This window comes from Grus americana, chromosome 1, assembly GCF_028858705.1.
Source record: "Grus americana isolate bGruAme1 chromosome 1, bGruAme1.mat, whole genome shotgun sequence".
NCBI classification, from domain to species: Eukaryota; Metazoa; Chordata; class Aves; order Gruiformes; family Gruidae; genus Grus; species Grus americana.
Window position 1 is genome coordinate 103366019 of NC_072852.1, and position 21078 is coordinate 103387096.

A 21078-nucleotide genomic window follows, 5' to 3' on the forward strand; every position below is an offset into this window, starting at 1 on the left:
TTGTGAGAGGCAACCATGAGCACTGTGAGGTCTCTTGCCATCTCGGTGCTAGGGGAGGGGAATCTGTCCTTTGCAGCATCTGTTGCCTAGCAATCTGTTTCTCAGGTGCCTTTAGCGGTACAGCATTGTGATCAAAGCTTAAAAGGCAAGCGCAAGGGAAAGTGAAAATGGGCTTGAAAAACCCTGCAATCAAAGCACAGCACTTGCTGCAACATTTGTGATTTTTACATCACGGTGAAGAGACCCAAGCAGTACTTTATGCCCTATGCCCCATTATGTACAAAAGGCTTAACTCCTTTTGCTAAGTGCATGGCACTCCTTGGAAGAGAGAAAGCAGCTGTCACCATCTAGCAGCTCTCCGCTTGTTCAAGATTTGAACTAATATCACTCAGCCTTGATTTCTGGTTTTTTTACATCACCTTTGACATTTTCACTAACTATCAGATGGCATTCGTAGCAGAGGCCAAGGACTTGAAGTAGCGTGTTTCCTATAGGATAAAGTTAGTAGGATAGGATAGGTTAGATGAAGTACCCTGAGAAGCTCTACTGTTTGTCATCCAGAGTCAAAGACCCAGGCATGGCTTTGCACGTAACAGACCATCACTGCGATCAGTCTGATCTGTTTCATGACATAGCAACTAGTCTAAACTGGCCCCTGCTAAGGGTGAGAAAGTTGCCCATACTTTGACATGGACCATATTGCGTTCAGGCTTAAAAAAGGTATAAAAGAAATCTTGTGCAATAACTCCTTGTTAATATGGATAATGCTCAGGTTCTTGAGGCATTGGGCTAAATTTTAGTTGCATCATGAAACTAACATCACTGAGCAAAATTAGATGATCAGTACCACTCATGAGGTTAGAGGGAAAATTAATCATCCTTGCACAACCAAACATATCTCAATGAGGTTATCTGGATGCAAATGATATCTACATTAAGACAGTATGACCCTAGCCTAACAGTATTTTCCAAAGCTACCTTTGTAGTTTAGGTATCTGAGTTGTATCGACTTTCAGTGTGATTGAGAATTGAAATAATTTAGGCATTCATACAAGTGTTTTATCTATGAAGTGACGCCTGAATAGAAACATGAGTATGTAATCTTTCATTAAAAAAAGATATATCCTATGCGTGGCACATAAAAATTCAGGGATTATGATAAGTAAATCATCCTAAAGACAAAACTTCTCAGAAATCCAGAAAGGTTAGGATACAATAGCTAACAAAGATCTCTTGGTTATCTCTTGTCTTTCTTTAAAGTTCACAAAATAAAGGATTTCATTGGCCCATCTTTCAAAAGCATAACAGGGAAATACGTTAGAAAACCAGATGATTTTGAATTGCACTCAAAGTTACTGCACCACTAGAGGGTTAAGCAGGTAAGTCCCTTCCCCAACTAAGTAGCTGCTGGGTGAGGCTCTTCACTGGGATTTTGGAACTTCGCAGTGACATTTTCACATTCTGTGCTTTTGGCACGTGAGCAAAAACACACCCTGCTCCTTGTCCTGTTCCTGATACTTTCTCAGTTAGAAGTTCATTGGTATTTGTCATAATTTTATTTATTACATTTCATAAAAAGAAACAAGATTTTTCAGGGAATGGGGTAATTAGTTATATCCTCAACCATCCCCACGATTCCTGTATTTTTTGGACTTTAGCTATTCTACAGTGTGTCTGAGTTTCCAGTTTAAACTGAAAATTTGCTACTAAGATAACCTTTCAATAGTAAGCATATAAGAAGGTAGTCAGATGCTTTGTTAACTGAAGAAGTATTAAATCAAAGCATTGCTTTGGGATGGATGACTTTTTCCTTAATTTTCTGAGCTTGAAAGAGCAGTTTTACTGTCTGTGTTTCATGTCTCATTTAAGTTTTCTGAGAAAAGTGTTTCCTTACCTATGCTATATTAAAAAGTGTGGGTCTTCACCAGAAAGACAAGGGAATGAATCTTCAGAAGTACAAGATATAGGACTTTTAGTCTGAAAGTATTTTCCTTTGCAAGGCTGGAGGAGGGAAGGGGGATGGAAATGAGATGGTGAGGGTGGAATTATAGTTGGGCTGTGGGACCCACTGAACCTTATTCTGCTTTTGGACTTTCCCGAGCTCCCATGAAATACGCTGTAGAGATCAATAACTGAGTGAAGATTCTCTCTTCTCTTTAAACTCTTGAAGGGAAAGCATTCATTTCCCTGCTTTTGAAGGTTTGCCTACAAGGGCAAGTTATGAGAAATTGCAATTTCAATTTTATTTGAAATATTTTGCACAGAAACTAATAGCGAAAATCGGACATTTCTCACTACCTTTTTAAATCTGGGCAGCAGCGAGTCTTTGACACCACAGCACCACGCCAAATGTTAGTCTTAGGGTGCTCTCCCCTATCATGGGGCTGGAGGCAATTTGCTGTGGGTTTTTTTTTTTCCCCCTCAAAGCCCGCTTAGAAATTGTATAAGAAGCTCTGGGAACGCTGGGACTGGAGAGCAGCGAAGACTCAAAAGAGTCAGCTGTATCATTCAAGTGCCTTTTGCAAACTACACCCATTTTCAGGTTGTTTTCAGCCAGCAGGGAGGGAAGGTAGCGCAGCGAGATCCTCAGTCGTCACCGTGGGGATGCCGATGTCTGCGTGTGCCATCGCACGGCCAGGTGGTGTGAACAGCCAGTTGCTATGTCATTTGGGACAAAGGAGGATACAATGCAAGGGGTAGTTTTGGTGAGCTCTGCCTGCACTAAATGAGCTGCCAATAGATCAGTTTCTGGGCTCAGGAAAATCAGTATTCATTTTTAGGAAAGTCTGTGATGCAGGATGAGGGTGTATGACAACAGCATAAGTGTGAATACCTCCCTGCCACATCTTAGGCCCTTCTTACAGCCCGCTTTCCCCGCAGCTGGAGCCCCTCTCCTTGGCAGGGGTGGCCGGGCAGTGCCGGGCATCCCGCTGCTCTCCTGGGAGGCACGCTTTATCCTCTGCTTATCAACGGGTTCAGGATGTCTTTCGCTAGCTAGGTGAAACACAAGTTCAGCTGTACTTTTTGGTGGCTGCAGAGGAATGTGTTTTTGGAAGCTTGAAAGAGCAAAGGTGATGCTTGCTGCAGGGCCAGAGGGAGCGAGCAAGGCTTGTTTGCTGGGTTTTGCACAATGGCTGTGGCAGCAAGGGACGGCGTTATCCACAGGTGAAAGATGTGTTCAGAGGCATTTTACACAGCCAGTGATGCTGCCTCTAGCACCTGCGGTTAATTGTGAAGCCTAGTGGCTCAGAAATGCCTTGTCCTCCTAATTTTAATCTACAACCTCAACCGAATCTTTAGTACCCCTTTTTAACGCTTTTCCAGTGTTTCTGTGGAAGGGCAGGGCATTATGTTTACAGCATGGATGATTTTATGGAAGAGTATTGAACTCATGTCAGCAACAACTCATACATAAGCAGTTGCAAGCTTTAGGGCACTGGACCATAAACGCCATCAGAAATGGCACAACCATGTAATTGAATGTAGCAATGTGGATGTGCAGAACTGTGGTGAAAATTACCAAATTCATTCCAACTTTTGCTCTTCCTCTCAGAAGAAAGCGTGATGTTGTATTTGCTTTCTAGAAGCTTTGGTTTTCCTCTCAGTGCTGAAGAAAAGGGAGAGGCTGTTGCATGCAGGAGGGAAGATGACAGTCTCAGTGTTCACTGCTGGGTGGTGTACAGCCTGTGCGTCACGCTCTGTGAGGGGCAGCTTCATTAAGGAAGGGCAGAGGGTAACCATATGGTACCAAAAACATTTTCCATTTTCTGTCTGTTTCTGCGCCATCTCCAGAAGCTGTTTTTGCATGTCACTCCCTCTTATAACTGTCTTTTTTATTTTTTTAATCCTCTCCTCTTTCTATAAGACCTTCTCTCACTTTTTCTTCCCCCTTTTCTGGTCCCTGGCCAGACTTCAGGTTCTTATTGTTTGGCCATTCTCTTTCCAGTTCCTGACCCAGAAATCTGTCAAGTGTGCTGGGATGTTGCTGGGACAGAACTGAAGAGGTGGTGGAGCGGGGGAAGGAGTTAAAACTGGAGACTGGGAAACTTTGAAATAAAACACAATAGTTATTGTGCTAATTCTCATCTCCATAGCAACACTAATGCAATGTTTTTCTCTCACTCTTGGAATTCCCCTCCTATGGTTTCCTCCTGGGCTGAGCTGAGCCCTGGGCATTGGCACAGGGACTTGTAGGGTACCTGTATGGTTTTGAATTGGTGGAAGGACTGTTGGGAAATTGGTGAGAGGCAGAGAAAAAAGTAGTAACGTCCTTCACCAACTCTGCTGGCTATCCTTACAGAGGGGGACAGTTGCGATCGGGAGGTTTGCCACTGAGGAACAAAAAGGGTCTTGTTGAAATGGCGGTGGTGGCTGGCGCAATAGGCAGCAATGTTTCTATGGGAAGGATTCTGGCAGAGGTTCTGTGAGAGTGAGAGGTCAATATTACTTCTATAGGTCACTTTTCAGAGACACCCTCTTGCCTTTGAATCTATTATCTTCATTTTAAATTAAATTTGGTTTTATATCATCTGAAGTTCTTCACAAATGGCATAGCAAAAATAGACTTTTGCAATAACTTTTCTGAAATCAAATCATTAATAGTGCGGAGACTGTGATTAAAGCAAACTGAGTATCTTAAAATCTGTACGCATCTTTAAATATCTTACTTTGGGTAATATATCTTATACAAGGTAATAGTAGCTGAAAGCTCAGACAATTGTTCAAACTGTAAAGCAAACTACTATCTCAAATGCATTTTCTCCTATACCTGCTATCTTGGTAACCACACTTGCATTATAATAAGCTTGTTTTCTTAACCCTTGTGGTAACATCATGCAGAGTGAGAAAAGGTGGTTAGCTGAGAGGAAGGAGACTTCTTGATATTTCATAAATGTGAGTGTCCCAAGGTGGGTTTGGCACTGCTTAACACTGCTGTGCCACTTGAAGAATGCCAGAGGGCAAACTTTGAAAAGGCATAAGAAGCACCAAGAGGGAGAAGAAAATGTTAGAAAATGCTGTTGTGACAGACGGTGAGATGGTAGGCTGTTCTCAGGTGGAGACATGTTGAAGAACTTTACTTCTTCAGTCTGGACAGCTTCTTGAGAACAAGCTGGGGGCAAAAACGTCCAGGAAGCCTCAGAACAGGTTTAATCTGTGAACTTCAACTACTGGCAGAAAAAAGTTAGCTAGAAGCTCTCTAGGTAAATGTATTAGACTTGAACACGTTCTGCTGGCAGTTTTGGCTGTCCATCAACATCTATCAGGAGGCCTGGCTGGAATTCATCATGCCTTGGCCGAGAAACATTAGTGATGGCCACAAAACATGGGAGCGTGACGGTAGCCTTCCTAGCAAACCACCAGTGTCGTCTGGAGCCAAACCAGCATCTGCTGAGAGCTTTTCTTGTTGACAGTCCTTGACGTAGCTTGCAGTACTGGAGTACCCAGCTGCTCCGCTCTCAGCTCATTGCCCTGCTGGGTGTATACCGTCAGGTCTGACACTACCTGGCAGCTAGAACTGAGCAATGAGGTGTTTCTTTCGAGTAGATCTCTACCAGGGTTTGCTCAGGTTTTGACTAAGATGACCAGCAATCTTGAGAAAGGTATGTAGTTGTGCAGCTGGAGCGCACCCAGCTATGCAGCAGCATTTAAAGTGGAAATGATGCCTGGGCACCTCACAGAAACAGTGAGCTTCCAGGTAAACTGAGAGTGCAATGAAGGAAAGTTGCAGGAAAGTTAACTCAAAATATAGAATTGCTTGCCTTATCAGCTGACTTGGTAGTTAAATTGATAAGTCATTTTCAAGCAAGTATTTCATTTCACTAAAAGTATATATTAATTATATAGATGCTATCCTACAGTCCTGAGGCATTTAAATAAAAAAAAAATAATAAAAAAGGAATAAACCTAAGCATCTTTTACTTCCTCCACTCCCTTCTGTCCATCCCTTCTCCCATCTTTCAATTGTGTAGCCTTAATACCCAAATTAGAGACCTCCCTTTCCCCACACATTCAGAACCTATTGCGTACATGTAGTTTCCAGATCACTGAGTGGGCTTGATGTACCATCAGGCTGGAATGTGTTAGGAGCTAATTCTGGGATGCGTGAGTACAGGAATTGTCATGGGAACACAGCTGATAATCAAGAAGGATAAAAAAACCAGTAGGAAAACAGGCTATGGGAGGCATCCATCATGTTGCTCAAAACAACCTTAAAGAGATAATGATTTGGCAATTATTTCAAAAGAGACACCATGCAGTGGAAATCCCTGACAAAGCATATCACCCATAATAAATAAAAGGGCACTTAAAGTAATTTTTTCTAGTTATACAAGGACTTAAAGCTGTCTTCCTTCTAGACCCTCTTGATGAAAAAAGAATAAAAATTGGGGAGTCAGCTTCAAGTCTTCTAATTTTGTAAAAAAAAAAAAAATTCTCACCTTTTTTTTTTTTTCCCCCACTGACAGAAGAGTTGAATTAGCCTACCACCTAGCCAGCTGCTAGTCTTTTAATCCAGTTTCCTTGGGAAATTACGCTTACAAGATCGTGCTGTCTGTCAGTCACCATGAGTTCCTTTTGAACTCACTGCCTAGTTTTAACTAAACTTGCAGAGAGATCAAGAGTTCCTATACGTTTGATGAAAATACGCTGCCAGATAGACACAAGGCGAGCCCCTGTTAATGGAAGGCCACAGCATGTGTTCAACTTATTATTAGACATAAGAGAATGTGTATGAGTGAAGAGAAGGACTGAAAACTTTTGAGAACAAGAACCACAGGAAAGCAAGCTTCAAAAGTTTCACTGCTCGGATAACTTGTTGGGGGTTGCTATACTGAGCTCTATGATGTAAGTACTCTTAATTTTTTAATTCCAACCCGTGCAGGGCCTCCTGATAATTGAACTGTCAACATTTCAGTGATGAAAAGCCGTATTGAAAATCAGTGATCAGTTGACATTGCTGCTTGCAGGGAAGATGGAAAGGTCTTGCAAAGGTCTGCAGAATCAGCTGTGAAAGCCTTCTGTCACTTTGCTGGGAGGAAAGAGCTGTAAGACTGAACCACCATTTGCTAATTCTTGTCTTTTAAATTGATGGCTGGCTACGGATAAAATCAAGAGGCACATCTCTTATGTGGAGGCCTCCAGAACTGCATGCCCTGTTTAAAACTTATTTGCAGGTATTTTGCATGTTCCCATACCCAGACAACAGACTGAGTAACCCTGAACTTGAAGCCGCAGGGAAGCTCATCATAAGAAGATCTGTCAATCTGAGCAACACACGCATGGCCCGTCCTGGCAGAGTTCAAGTACCTCTTACTCCTCAATGGATTTTTTTTTTTCCTAGCACTTTGTGAAACAGAGGAATGCTCCTCACCTTGCCTTACGAGCCAGGAAAGCGAGACACAGGGAGACTAAATGGTGAGACCAAGGTCACGCGCCTTGGCAGAGGGTGCAGTTAAACCCAAACCCTCTGAGCGCCGTGCTGTGGGAAGGGGCAGCCTCGGGCTCCCCGCAGGGTGGAAAGCTCTTTCATGTGATCTCTGCCCTTCCTCCCTCCTCAAACCAGCTCTGTGACTCCTGCTTGCACTTTCTGATTGCATTTTGGCATATCAGATGTCCCCAAACTGACCGTTACACCATCACTTTTGAAGTGACTTTTATGTATATCCCAGCACAAGACTCTGTATTACAAGCTCGCTTACAAAAATAGCTTGCTACCCTCCCTTTCAGCATTCATAAACTATATCCAGAAATACTCCAAAGTTGTTGCTAGCAGTCTAGATTGTGGCTCTGACTTCATAAAAGTAATTTCAAATTATGAAAATTAACTACTTCCATAATTTGATTTATTCATTTGTAGTCTCTGTGAGTTTTTAATCACAGTACTTTATCCCCAGACAGTGCCCTGTTAAGGCTGAACTGACAGTATATCGTGTGGTTCAGAAATGTCTAGTGAGAGTGCTAGGGAGGTATGAGGGAAAACCAGGTAGGTGATATAACAGAAATTCTTTCAGTGTCTTGCCTGTAATTATTCCATCTCTTTCTTATCGTCTATAGTTATTCTAGTGCATTTTCATTTAGCAGCCTCTTGAAGATCATGTTTAAAATGTATATTTACATTTTGAATACTAGTCTAGAGCAGAATGCCTGGTTCAGACTTGCTGAACTCTTGCAACCCATTCATGTTTCCCCCAGCTCAGAAATGACTTTTCAGTTTCCCCGCTCCAGGGAATCAGGTGCTATCCCAGGGTCCAGCCCAGCTCCTACCTCCTTGCTAAAGAACCACCCTGCCGCCCCCTTGCAGATGCTGGCATAGAGCATGTTCCTCGGGGCAAGGAGACTGCACAGCTTTTAGAGGAACCAGGCAGGAGAGGAAACACCAGAACCAGCAGATCCCTCACAGCCCACACGCAGTTCCTGCTCTCCTCTCGCAGGAAGGAGGTAGCAGCAGCTTTCGTACCTCCGTTAGCTCGGTTTCCTCAGAACGGTGCAAGGAGGAGAGGCAGTTTCTCAGTCAGCGTGGTCCAAACCTTGTTCTCCAAGACAAGCCTCCTCCTGCCTTCAAAACTGTGTCACAGGGAGTGCTGTAGTCAGCGCAGAGCACTCAGCGGTGGAGGTGGTGGCGGCGGCTTGTGTGTGTGCCTGGGAGGTGGCAAGTTAACAGTAGGACAGCCTGTTCAAATAAGGTTTTGCTTTTGTGGTCACACCACAGCCCAGTGCCACAGGCAGTGGTACAGCCTCCTTGTTATCACAGTGGAGACTCTGAAAAGCAGAGATCGCACTAGGAATATTTTTACCTTTCAATTTATTTGTTCTTGTATTTCCCTAGTTCTGATAGGGACACTCTTGCTACCTCCCATCAGTTCCCCCAATCCCATATATAAAACAGGGTTAAAAAAAAACCCCAAAAAAAAGACAAGCACTTGCACACAAAAGATTTGGGTCTGGGCGCCGAGTACTTAGATGTAACTGGGAATGTAGATTGCAAACAAACAAAAAGCAAAAGAGTAGCTAGCTAGATAACTTTTCAAAAGGCAGAAACATCTTCTGAATTACCTGTTTAGTTCCTTTAGCACATTATCATCACTTTGATCTAAATTGAATTGACTCTAAGCCAGTTTATTGCAATGTATGGGCTGCTCCCCTGTCAATGCTGGAGATGAGGCTCTTGCCTGAAAGCTAGGTGTGGCACTGCTCACTCTCCAAGGCACCGAACGAGAGAGGTGACAACAGGTTCTTGTAGTTCCCTCCTCTACAGAGATGGAACAAAAACTGATTCTCACTCTTAGGATGGGGTTTAGAGGGAGGTGAGGATGCAAAGAGAGGAAGAAAGGTGGTTTTCTCCCTTTCTTTCCCCCTCTCCGCCTTCTCTTTCCCAGCTCAGAGGCAGCTGTGGTCTGAGAAGAACAGCCCTGGCCACAGGCTCTCTCTGGCCCTCCAGGACGTTCCTGTATTGCAGCTCAGCGGTTTCAGAGCTGGCAGCTGTTGTAGGCAGGAAGAAGAGAGTCTGAAGAAAGGAGACAGGGTGCCAGTCTTTCTCACCGAAAGCAAGAGCAATACTTCTTCATCCTTACTCTCATTGATTCCTACAACTCTTTAAAGGGCAATACATCCAGTGATAGTATCTGCTTGGCAGGTGTTGGTCCAGAAGATTTGTTACAGGGAACACGAGGGGTATGATCTGTTCTCATTACCACAGAAAGCAGCTTTCTGTTTCGGTCAGGATGAACAAGTCTTTTATTTCCTGTCTTCTTTAATTACTTCACCAATTTATTAAAATCTTTATTTTTATTCTTAATATCCCTGCAACGCTTTGAGTTCTTAGGTCAGTGACTCATACCTACAGCTGTACAAGAGCAAAGCGCTGTTATATAAATGGCTTAATTTTCAGGCCGACCATGTAATTTTATTGTTCTTCAAATGATCTATGCTTCTCTAGATTAAATGAATGAGTTTCCAGAAGGTAAATGTGTTTGGGCTCAACAGACGAAGCTTTATGTGAGGTTACTGCCAAAGAAGTCTACACAATATTGTCTCAATAAAAAATGAGAAAGTAAAAATCGGTTAGTCACAGGTGTATTACAACTTAGATATGCAGAAAAGGCATCACAAAATTCTGACATTGCAAAAGTAGTTCTCTCAATAACAGTTAAGGAAACTTTAAAAGAGCTGGTCACACCTAGAATAAGTATTGCTTTTATGAAAAGAATTGGCAATTAAAAAAAAAGTCAGAATTGCATTTCAAAGGTAAGTAAATTCTGATTAATTAAATCAGCCCCTGATGTTTACAGTGCTCCTTCCTGTGTAAATGGTGCTTCATCCCACATATATTTTTCAACACATCTCTCTGTCAGTCTGCCTTTAACTTCAATGCAACAGCACGGAGCCTACCGAGGTTCCTGTGCCAGTTCCGCTAAGATGCCTTAAAGGTTTATGAAAGAAGTAAAGTTATATGTACTTTCCCCTCTCCTTCTTTTTTGATTATATGCCTCTTTGATACACACTGGAAGTTGGATTTCAGTAGACAGATGCATTCCAGGTCAGAAAAATGTCATTTGCTTTCTCCTCTTTCTGCATTTTAAGTCCATTTTAATCCCATTTTTTTGCCAGATAAATTCTGACCAAATCTGTTTCTCCAATATTTTGTACAAAGCTTTTTCTTGTGAATTTTCTGATGGAAACAGAGATGAACAATTTCAAAACCACTAGATGAAGTTCCCTTTGGTTACAAGCTGATATTTATGTTGCAATGGTCCTGGTAACTGTGCAGGTGGTCACCAGTTTAGCCTCACCACGCACCTGAGAAGTCAGTCAGCATAATTGCTGTATTACTCGGGAAGATGAGGGGGCAAAGTCCCTGACCCAGCATATCATCCCTGGCTTTGTCCAGGATCTCTCTGAATCGATAAAATGAATGGAACAGCCATGTTTCCACCTTATGGCGGGCTGTGGTGGCACGTTCGGTAAGAACCAAGTGACATTACAGTAGTGGAGACCACGTGAGTCTTTTATGGAAGACAAACACCTCTGGGGGCCCGCAGAAGAAAGCATTTGCTAAAAAGAATCAGGACTCATCCTCCTATTTCTCCATCCTTGTCTCAGGATATGTCCACATACAGCAGATACAGCCCGTTCTTGCAAGTGGTTTACATGGGTGCAACGCAGACACCGTGCTTCTAGTGTACTGTTCTTCCCCCGAATGTCATGCGGTGCATCAGGTACCATTCACAAATAGGTCTTGAGAAAGAATAATTTCATGGGATTTTCTGTAAACAGGTATTGAAAAGAAAAGAGGAGTTTGACAAAAATACGTTCCTCTCTTCATTTGGATGTAAATCAAATCCCTTGATTTTCTCATCGTTCACTGTTATTCCAGCAGAGGTGAGCTCTGCCTGTGCTGGGGAAGGGTAAAGCAGTTCCGCGTGCTGGCACCTGCACACCCAGCAGCACAAAGTGCTGGCTGGTTTCTTCCTACTCTCCCCTCACAGCTACTAACCAAAGCCCATTTCAGCCCCTCCTCATACGTGGAGAGAAAAGGTGCTTTGAACCAGGTCATCTCTACCTTCTAGAGTGCCCTAACAAGCTGCTTAGAGAGCCATTCTTGCCGCCGTTGTGTGGCTCCAAGCCTGTTTGAGAGCAGCCTGTAATGTGCAGAAGAGCCAGAGCGCATGGTCCTTCGTGAGGTTAAAACTGCTGCACGATGGGAAACCCCCAAAGAGCAAGAAGTTGTGTGCTTTCTAATTACTGAACTGTTGGGGAACCTGAAATACTGCCGTCCTGTTGCAAGTATCTTTACTGCCATATCAAAACTGTTAATAACCGAAGGTGTCTGTGCTCAGTAATGATATGTCAAAGTTTGTTCTGGCCAAACTCTCTGGGCATATTCACAAATAATTTTACCTCTTTAAACTGTATCGTTTCGGTGGATTGTGTTATTTCCCCAGCTCTATCAGTTACAGTTGTTCTTCGACGTTAGCTCTTCAAAACACAAGACAAGAAACATTTTGATGCCGAAGGCAGAATGCATTTTCGAAACTATATAGTTCTACTCTTTGGTTTAGTGACTCTCAGTTAATGTTTTTATTTTCCTGTTTTTAAGTGTCCACGCATATTTCACATTTTCCACCTAAACAAAATTCTCTTACCTAGTCACTGGAGTTTGAGGGCTGCTCTTGTGAGTGACAGCTCCTCCCACTCTTTTTTTTCCTCCCATCCTCTTTGGCTTCACAACCTAGCCTTTTCCTTATGCCTTCTCCTCTTTTCCAACCAGTGCCCAAGGAGGAAACTGTGTTTAAATATTCAGAAGTACTGTTCATGGCAGAATGCTGTATTATATAGACCAGAAAATGTGCAAGGTGCATTTATGCTCTTTTATTTTAAATACTAAGTTATTGCTACATTCAGAATTTTTGGTAGTTGTTGTTAATGAATGACGTGCTTTAGAGACTTTTAAAGTTAGAAATTAATGATTGCTTTTCTGAAATTAAACTTCATGCTTTAGACATGTTTCATGTAACCAGTGATGTGCACCATTGAGACAGCAGCTGTTTATGAAGGATAATGTCTAAAAAATCCAGAGCATCTCACTGTAAATCTAACATCTGATTTTCCTCATTCGTATTTTTTCACACTTTTCTGGTACCTTTTTTGAATTTAGCTTCTTAATATTAAAAACAGGTGAGGTTTCAGTCCAGCTATGCACCGCTTTTCGTTCTTCTATTAGATAGATTTACTAGTTTGAAATGACTAAATGTGATCTCCTTATTTCTTATGCATAGCTACATATAACATGAAATGAATGGTATTAGCCTAACAAACTGCCAGGAGAGACAATAAATAGCTTCAGTACAAGATCAAGGATGGAGCTAATGAGCAGCAGACTTGACTTGTTACCTGAGAATTGAGAAGAAACATAAAGGCACTGGAAAGAGGCAATTAAGGCGTACCATCATGGTGAACTTGCACTCCACGCGTGGTTGTGTTGGCCCAGCTGCAGCCTTTTGGAGTGTCAGATGAATGTTAATGAAAGCAAGTAAAGCCATTTTCCATTTTAGCGCTTGTTTCTCCTGATGGCGTTATCTGTTATAGGTCAAGCAGCTGCAGATGACAGCTTAATAGGTCATCTTAAAACCAAGATATACACCCAGAGCTGTAGCTGCTGATAAAAGATCAGATAACTAAGCACAGATGACACACTTGGCTTTTAGGTGGCTACAGTGGATCGAGAACGCCAGCGTGAATATCAAATTGTGTCACGATGTGATATATACACAGCTGAGACTGTTCACCAGAGATCGTGCTACTGCTTCACCAAAGATCAAGTCATTTTCTAGAGAACTGTCAGCACCCGGAAAGCTCCCATTCTTTGCTGTCACCTGGGGCCCTGGATAGCCCACCACTTACCAGCCCACTAGCTGCCAGTACAGTCGTGAGCAGGCTCCACGCTTAAGCCCTCTTTATTTGTCTCATCTTAGTAGCTGTATCCAAATATAGGTCTTTTCTAGGTCAATTTTTTTCTTTGCAGACAGTTCAAAGCGCTACTGACTTTTGTGCCAAAAGCTAATGGAGGCATCCTTGCTGCTTCATTTTGTCCTCTGTCTGGCGTTACCTGGCTTGCCCTGGACTGAAGAGCGCCTTGTGTGCTTTCCCCAAGGAGAAAACTTAGTGTCACTAGGCCATTGCCAAAATCTGAAATGCAAACAAAGAACTTAAGCCTGAACCAAACATATCTAAGACAAACACAAAAGATGTCTCCATTGCCGAGAGATTCCTGTTCCCTACCCTAAGTGTAGCTGGTGCCCACAATATTCACGTTAACTCCGTTTAGAGCAGCACAAACAGCTGTGCCCATGCTGCATGGCACCTAACACGGGTCCCTGTGGCTGAAAGGCATTATTACTATTTGTCAGAGGTTTTATGGTTCCAAATACCTGAACTGGTGTGAGGGCTGACCCAGTGGAATGGTAGTTTGATAGCATAATACCAAGGGGGAGAAAGGTTGCACGTCCTTGGACACAGCATGAGGGTATGTGAGCACCTAAGGGCAGAAAGCATGCTGGAAAATACTACGTAAGACAGGAAGATCCCAGTCTGGGTATGGTCTCAGCTAGTGTGCTTATTTGAAATTTTCTCCTCAGCAAATCACCTCCACATCCACACCTGGCTTTTTTTCTCAGAGGAAACTAGTTGGTTTGCTCCATAACAGGGTCCAAACAAACTAACATTGATACCGTTTGCAGGATCAGGAGATAGGGACTTAGCAGCTAATCAGGGAAGTGACAGTGTAGACATACCCAGAGATTCTTATTAATAGGAAATAGTTGTTTATTCTACATATAAACATCCCAAAATACTAATTAAAACCCAAAAAACCCAAACAAAAACCTTCCCCAAAACCACAATTACTCAAGGCTTTTGGTCTAGATGAAAAGAAACATACATTTCATCTTTTACAAAACAGCAGGGCCCCTTTTTGCCACCGGCAACTGTCAGTCTTCAGGTAATTTCATAATAAGACCTGCATTACAGTCCTTGAGGAGAGTGAGGGTTGGCTGGAATAAAAAAAAATTAAAAGCCTTCAGTAAAAGGCAGAGTGAGAATGAGCTTAATTTACAATCCTAATGTAAAAATTCTTTGTGCAGAAGAGATGGTAATGATGACATTATGTTGGGCAAGTCCAATACAGAAGATTGTTTATGTAGATACAAGCGTTAGAGAGGACAGAATGGAAGTCATTTCCCTAGGAAAGAAATCAACAGCCTTAAATGCATCTTTTGCAGAGACAAAAATGCTGTTAGACTTCTGAAGTTGGACTTCCCTGTTTTCTTGAGGGGATAATTAAATTATTTGCTTGTTTTGTCCAGTACATTTGGATTTTCTTTTCTGTGTCATTAAATAATGTCAATGTCATTTTGCTCCTGGCTGCTCCCTCGGGTGGCCCCTGGCCCTGGTTCATCCCCCGGGCTGCCGATGGGTCCCGTTACAGACTCACAGAACGGCGGGGTTGGAAGGGACCTCTGGAGATCATCCAGTCCAACCCCCCTGCTAGAGCAGGGTCACCCAGAGCAGGTTGCACAGGATGGCGTCCAGGTGGGTTTTGAATATCTCCAGAGAAGGAGACTCCCCAGCCTCTGCGTTGCCAGCACTTGGCTCTGCCGGCCGGCACTCGGCTGTGCCCCCTCAGTGAGGCAGTGCCCGCACTGGGGTCACCTCGGCTTCCAGCACGTCCCCCCTCGCAGAGCAGCCCTGCTCTCTCCATTCTCCACATGCCCAGGTTCAGGATGCAGATGGCCGTGTACCAGTTTTTGAAAAAGGATCTGCTGGTTACATCATCTGAACATGAATCAAGCTTGGTGTAATCGCTGACATGCATTGGGATGTACATCTCTGCCTGGTGATTTCCGCTATTATATTTGCACTCTTGGTTGTTCCTGCCCAAGAGTACCCTTGATACTTGTTCTGTTCAGCTATATTTCTTAAAACAACTTTAAATTCTAACTCAATTGTTCAACCCATTTGCATTCCTCCTCAACCATTTAACACCTGTACACTTGGTAAGTGTACAAGTTATTCCCTCAGCTAAACTGTTAATGAATAAATAAATACTAATTATTATTAAACTATTAATTAAAACATTACATGATACCCAGGAGAGTCTCTTGGACAATCACAAGTGGTGCAAGCCACTATCTTGACAGTAGTTGTTATAATGAGTTATTAAGATGTATTTTCTAAGTAAAGTTTTCCTGCCAGTGGTACTTGCTCTTTCTAATATTTTCACCCAAGCCAGATTTATTACTTTGTGTCTGTGCAACGTTAGAAGCTTGTCCTGTAGTTACTAGGATTTCTTATAACACCAGTTGGGGGAAAATACTATGACAACTGATTGGGCTACATCTGTAAACAATACAGATGTTGTCCAAATTTGCCTATATCCCCTAGTGGTTGAGATACCAATAAACCACAGGCCAAAATCTTTCCCAGAGATCATCTTTTGGTAACAGACCTCTCTGTTTGAGTTGTCTCTCTTTCTCTCTGTTTCAGAGCACCCCCTTCTTGTCAGTGACTCAGTGAACCACAGTCATCGCAGTGAGTTAGGAAACTTGTACTCTGTGGGCTCCATCACCGCCTACTACAGTGGTTTGTCCAAGCCACGCTGATCTTTTCTAATCTAGCACAAAGCTAAGGATAAGAGAACAAGTACTGATAGCTACTTGTTTTTCCATATTGAATTTCATAGATAATCTTATGCTTAGTACAAATAAACTGAATAGATTTAATGCTATCAAATCAACAGTTCCTTTTCTCCCAGAAGAAGGATCACCCTTCTTCAGCCAATATCCAATTGTGGCCCAAATCTAAGAATCTTGAGTATAATGAATATGGTTATAATACAAAGAAATCATCTGCACTTAAAACTGTAAAATGTTTGTTTTTCATATATTGCAGCAGCCCTACAATAACTGTTATGCACACTGGCTTCTGGACTCGGGGAAAACCAACAGCCACGACGATTATTGCTGCTCACACAGAAAGTTTTTCAGTCAGGGCAGTGTCAGTGCTTTCACGTGAGTGCAATCAGTAACAATCCAGGAAGTCAAAAGACCGGGAAACTCAGACAGCTGAGGATGAGGAGAGCATGGTCTGCCTGGAACCTAGCTGCTGTGAGGTAAGAAAGATGGTGAGCCTGGGAGAAAGAGGGAGAAGAGAAGATGCAATGTGATGCTGAAGTCACACTATGCTGCTGACCTTAAGAGTGATTCACCGAGTACTGTGTCCTCTGTTAGAGGTAGGAAGCACTAAGCAGAGAACATTTGGCATTCCTGTCCATGAAAAGACCCAAGCCAACTGTTCTCCTCTCCTCATTCAGCTGTTCTAGGACCAGCTACGGATAGCTCCAGGAAGGAAGTGTTACTACGGGGAAAAGGAAAGAAACTTGATTGAAAGAAACTTTTATTCCCGCTACTGCGAAAAAAGGGGGAAGAGGAACCTGACTGTTGTCTGTTTGCCCAAAATTGTTATTGCAGACATGACTACACAGTTACAGGTGTAGTAGTTAAACATTCATAAATTCCGTTTTGAAGGTCAAACATTTCTTAAATTGTCATATTTTTGATTATGACTTACAGCAGCAGAGTTCAGAAGTTCTCCTCAAGTCAGGAGAAGCTGCCAAATGCAACCGCATTTGAACAGGTACAAAGTACCCTTTGGGGGAATTCCTGGTTTAGTGTTACTATAAAACATCCATCAAATTCTAATCACCTCTCATTACTGCACAAGCTGTAGCTTTTCTGGGTTAGGTAAGCCAGTTCAGTCCTTCCCACCTAATCTGCCCAAAGTTTACGTAATGGATCTGACCTTTCTGTGACTCTCTTAGTTTTCATTTCTGCTCTCCTTTCCTCTTTCTCCAGCAGGTCACACTCCCGATGTTCCTTCCTAATTCATTGCGACTTGTTGTTTGTTCGTATGGGTTTTATATTTGGCATCCGTGAAATTTGTATGTGTGCTTGTGTACGTATGCATATTAACACACACACACACATACGTAATATACACAAGCAGGTAGCTAGGTCACCTCAGCCCCTCTTTGCACCTCATAGTGAAAGTCTTGAGGGAATAAGCTGTCCATGAAATCCGGTATTCCCTGTGGCAGAGAATGACCTAACCATGTAGCACATATGGCATAACTGCTGTGTTCGCACGTGGGCCAGCTGACTTGCTAGCACCTTTTTGGATGTTTTTGCCATCAAACATTTGTATTTTGTGACCAAACCTTTGTATTTTCCATCATCAACAAAAAACCAGTTCAGTCAAGGCCTGAAACAGTAATGCTGTCATTGAACACTGTGGAATAATTGTTTCTTATAAAATGCAGTGAATTAGGCCCAAGATGGTGACAGATAATTTCTATAGAATTGAATTTAGGTGGCCGTTTTTTCTCTTTGATAAGCCCTATCTTCAGCTTGGGGCTGCTTGCCACTCAGAAAAAAACCTTTCCAAATTCAGCTTGCATTTTGACAAGACGAAACTCTGTTTAAATGTATTCAACAAAGCTACTTGCTTGTCTGCTGAGGTAGTTTTTCTAAAAACTAGTGCTTTATAGAAATCCTCTAATTTTTCAGTGAAGTCAGTGACATGGGAGCCCTTAGATCAGACTTTTTGTGGTGCTGAGCTGCTGATGCTTCATGATAGAACAAGCCGTGCTTGCTATTTGAAACTAGCTATCCAGCCTTTATTCTCGGGCTGTCTGCCTCTCTCCTGCAGAAAAACTGCAAATGCATCCACAGAGATGCAGCACTACAAGAGTCAAACCCAGTTTCAAAGCTCTTCCATTTCCAAGTAAGCCTCCCAAATTACATTGTGATACACTCCTACTGTAGCCAAAGGAAACTCAAAAGTGTTTAGTCAATTCTTAGGATGTCTAGGTCTGCATAGTTTACTGTAGTCCCATGTGCTTTTCTTCCTCCAGGAACTGAAGGAGAACCGAGAGCATGAAGGGAGCGTGAAGGAAGTGACCACCCGTTCCCTTCTCTTGTTCCATCACTAATTTGTAAGATGAACCATTGTGAAAGTAACACTTGAAATTCAATACATATAATACACATTCCCAACATTTTCTGAAATGTGCCCGGGTTTTAATTAAAATGTGAAGCATATACACTGAAGGACTTGCTTCTCTGCCAGGAGCAACTGCCTTGTGCAACTTTCCCACCATGGACATCAAATGTCAACTGGAAAAAACTACTTTTTGTTCTTGCATTGAAACTTCTCCAACTTTATTACATTTGGAAACATAATGTAGTAATAGAGGGCAACATTATGTCTAATATATATAATTAGTTTGCAAAAAAATATAACCAGGGGACACATTTTTGATAGAATCATTTCTTCACACAATAGTTGCAGAATAATGGATCACATTGACTGATCCTTCTTGCTAAATGCTATGACAAAGTAAATGAGCATTTGTATAAAAATGCCGTAACAGTTGAAGCTTGAATTAGAGAGTCTGTAACCTTTGTTTGTGCTCATAAATTACAGAGAAACCCTGTAGGCAAGAATGTAACATTAAAAAAAAAAAAAAAAAGAAAAAAAAGGCATCCAAAGCCAAGAGATACAACCCATCAAATACTGGAAATGCATTATATTGTGCACCTGATGTTAATCACTTAAGAATCTATAGTGCAAATTGCCTCCAGCAGTTTCTAAAGTTATCTCACAGGTTAAATGGACACCCACAGGTGGAGCATAGTCATTTAAAAGACAAAGGTATAAAAACTGATTTTAAGTACTAAAGCTGTCTTAAAGTCAATTTTTCTTTCATTTTGAAGCTATGCATCCCCTTCAGCTCCCCCCATTTCTGGGTGAAGGGCTAATACTAGAGGTAAGCCACTGAATCTGGCAGTATACGAGGCTTTTTCCAATCAGTAACTTAGAACTGGGGCAAAAAGGTGTTACTCTTTCAGATCCAATAACTTCAGTTGTAACTTCTAACAGATATGCATCAGTAAGTTATAAAAGAAATCTGAATTTTAATCACTTATGCCCTTGTAAACATTAAAAGTAGTGGTATGTCATCCTCAGATGTGGAATTGGCACGAAATGCCATACACCTGAGAGATGTCATGTGCAGTGTGAGCCTGTTTTGTCTGTAATCCCAGCTCAAGAGGACTCTTAGTATTGAAAAGTCAGGTTCTACAAGCGGTAAGTGACTCCTGAGTATATTCTGTTAGCCCTTTCATTTGCTGCCTAGATGAAAAAACAGGTAACTTGGAGCTTACAGGGGAAGGGAAGGGATGGCATTCTGGGCTTGCATATGTGCAGGTTTCACTGAAGGCAATGAGAGCTGCAGAGGCCAAAACTTCTGCGAAAAATAAAAACAACAGAGGCTCAATGAATCTCTTCTTAAGAAAGCAGAATTTCTGACTTTTACCTAAAAGTCTGTTTTATTATTGTATTAAAATTTCATAATGGCTTGGAGTTGATTACCTTTTTTCCCCCCTCCTTTGACACTCCAAGCACTTCAGTCTCCACAATCAAAATGAAGAAACTTTCAGATATTTATGACAGGCTTGGCAGAAATCATCCGGACTTGGCAGAAATCATCCGGACTTGGCAGAAATCACACCAAAGAAAGAAGGCACTGTCGTGCCTGTGAATAGTAACTGTGAAGGGGCAGAGGTACCAAGAGTAGCGTGCTTACAGTACCTTAAAACAACCTGATGCAAAGGTCACTGCTGTATCTTTTGCAGTGCTCAGACAGTAATGTTGCCGGTGTTACTAATGCTTCAAGCAGTGTTGCTTAACCACTCATGTGCTATGTGCAGAGAAAAAATGCCCCCTACTTCCATATTCCCGTTTCATGCAACACTGCAGAAAGTTAGTGAGCAGCGTCAGCACACAGCAGTTTGTGTTTGCCTCTTGGGTCAATGGATCTTAATATTTAGCAGACTAGAAATAAACAACTACTGCATATTCTATCCCATTTTCAATAATAACAAGATAAATGATGGGTGAATATAAGTTTTTGGAAGAGGAATTCAGAGGTGTAACCACAGTGATCAGCAGTTACGAGCAGCAGCATATGCTAGGCGCTTTGAAGGGAACGTGGGGTCCTGTCTCTCTTCTTTGACTACCGAGACCAGTCTCCAAGCTAAGGTCCCTAAGGTATGTGCCCAAGATTACGTGTCGTAAACCTCCTTCTTCCTTTCCTCACCATTGTTTGTAGTCTACTGCAGCTCTAAAACTGGAATCACAAGTCCCGTGCTTGGCCACTGTCAGGTTGGTAGGTGTGCTTATGCAGGTGTATTTGCACATGTACGTGCAGGGAGGTAAACCAATACATGAATGACTTCTCAGAAAAGAAAAAAACAAAATCCGTGAAGAGCTAGAGAGTCTACGCTAAGCTAAGTTTTTCCTGAGTTAAACTTGGAAGTTTAGCTCGTATTTTACAGCAAAGTTGAGGTCAGTCATTTTTAGCAGCTATGCAAACGATACTCTTTATTTTCTCTTATTCTATGAGAATAAGGGAGTCTTTTCTCATGTATACACTGATTTATTTTTTTTTAACTGACCTCATTTTTA

The 21078-nt window shown here is 42.2% G+C and overlaps 1 protein-coding gene across 3 annotated transcripts in view; it reads right to left on the minus strand.

The window, feature by feature from the left end:
- HTR1F (5-hydroxytryptamine receptor 1F) overlaps positions 1–21078 on the minus strand; it is a 115455-nt gene that overhangs the window by 92924 nt on the left and 1453 nt on the right. The window lies entirely within an intron of this gene.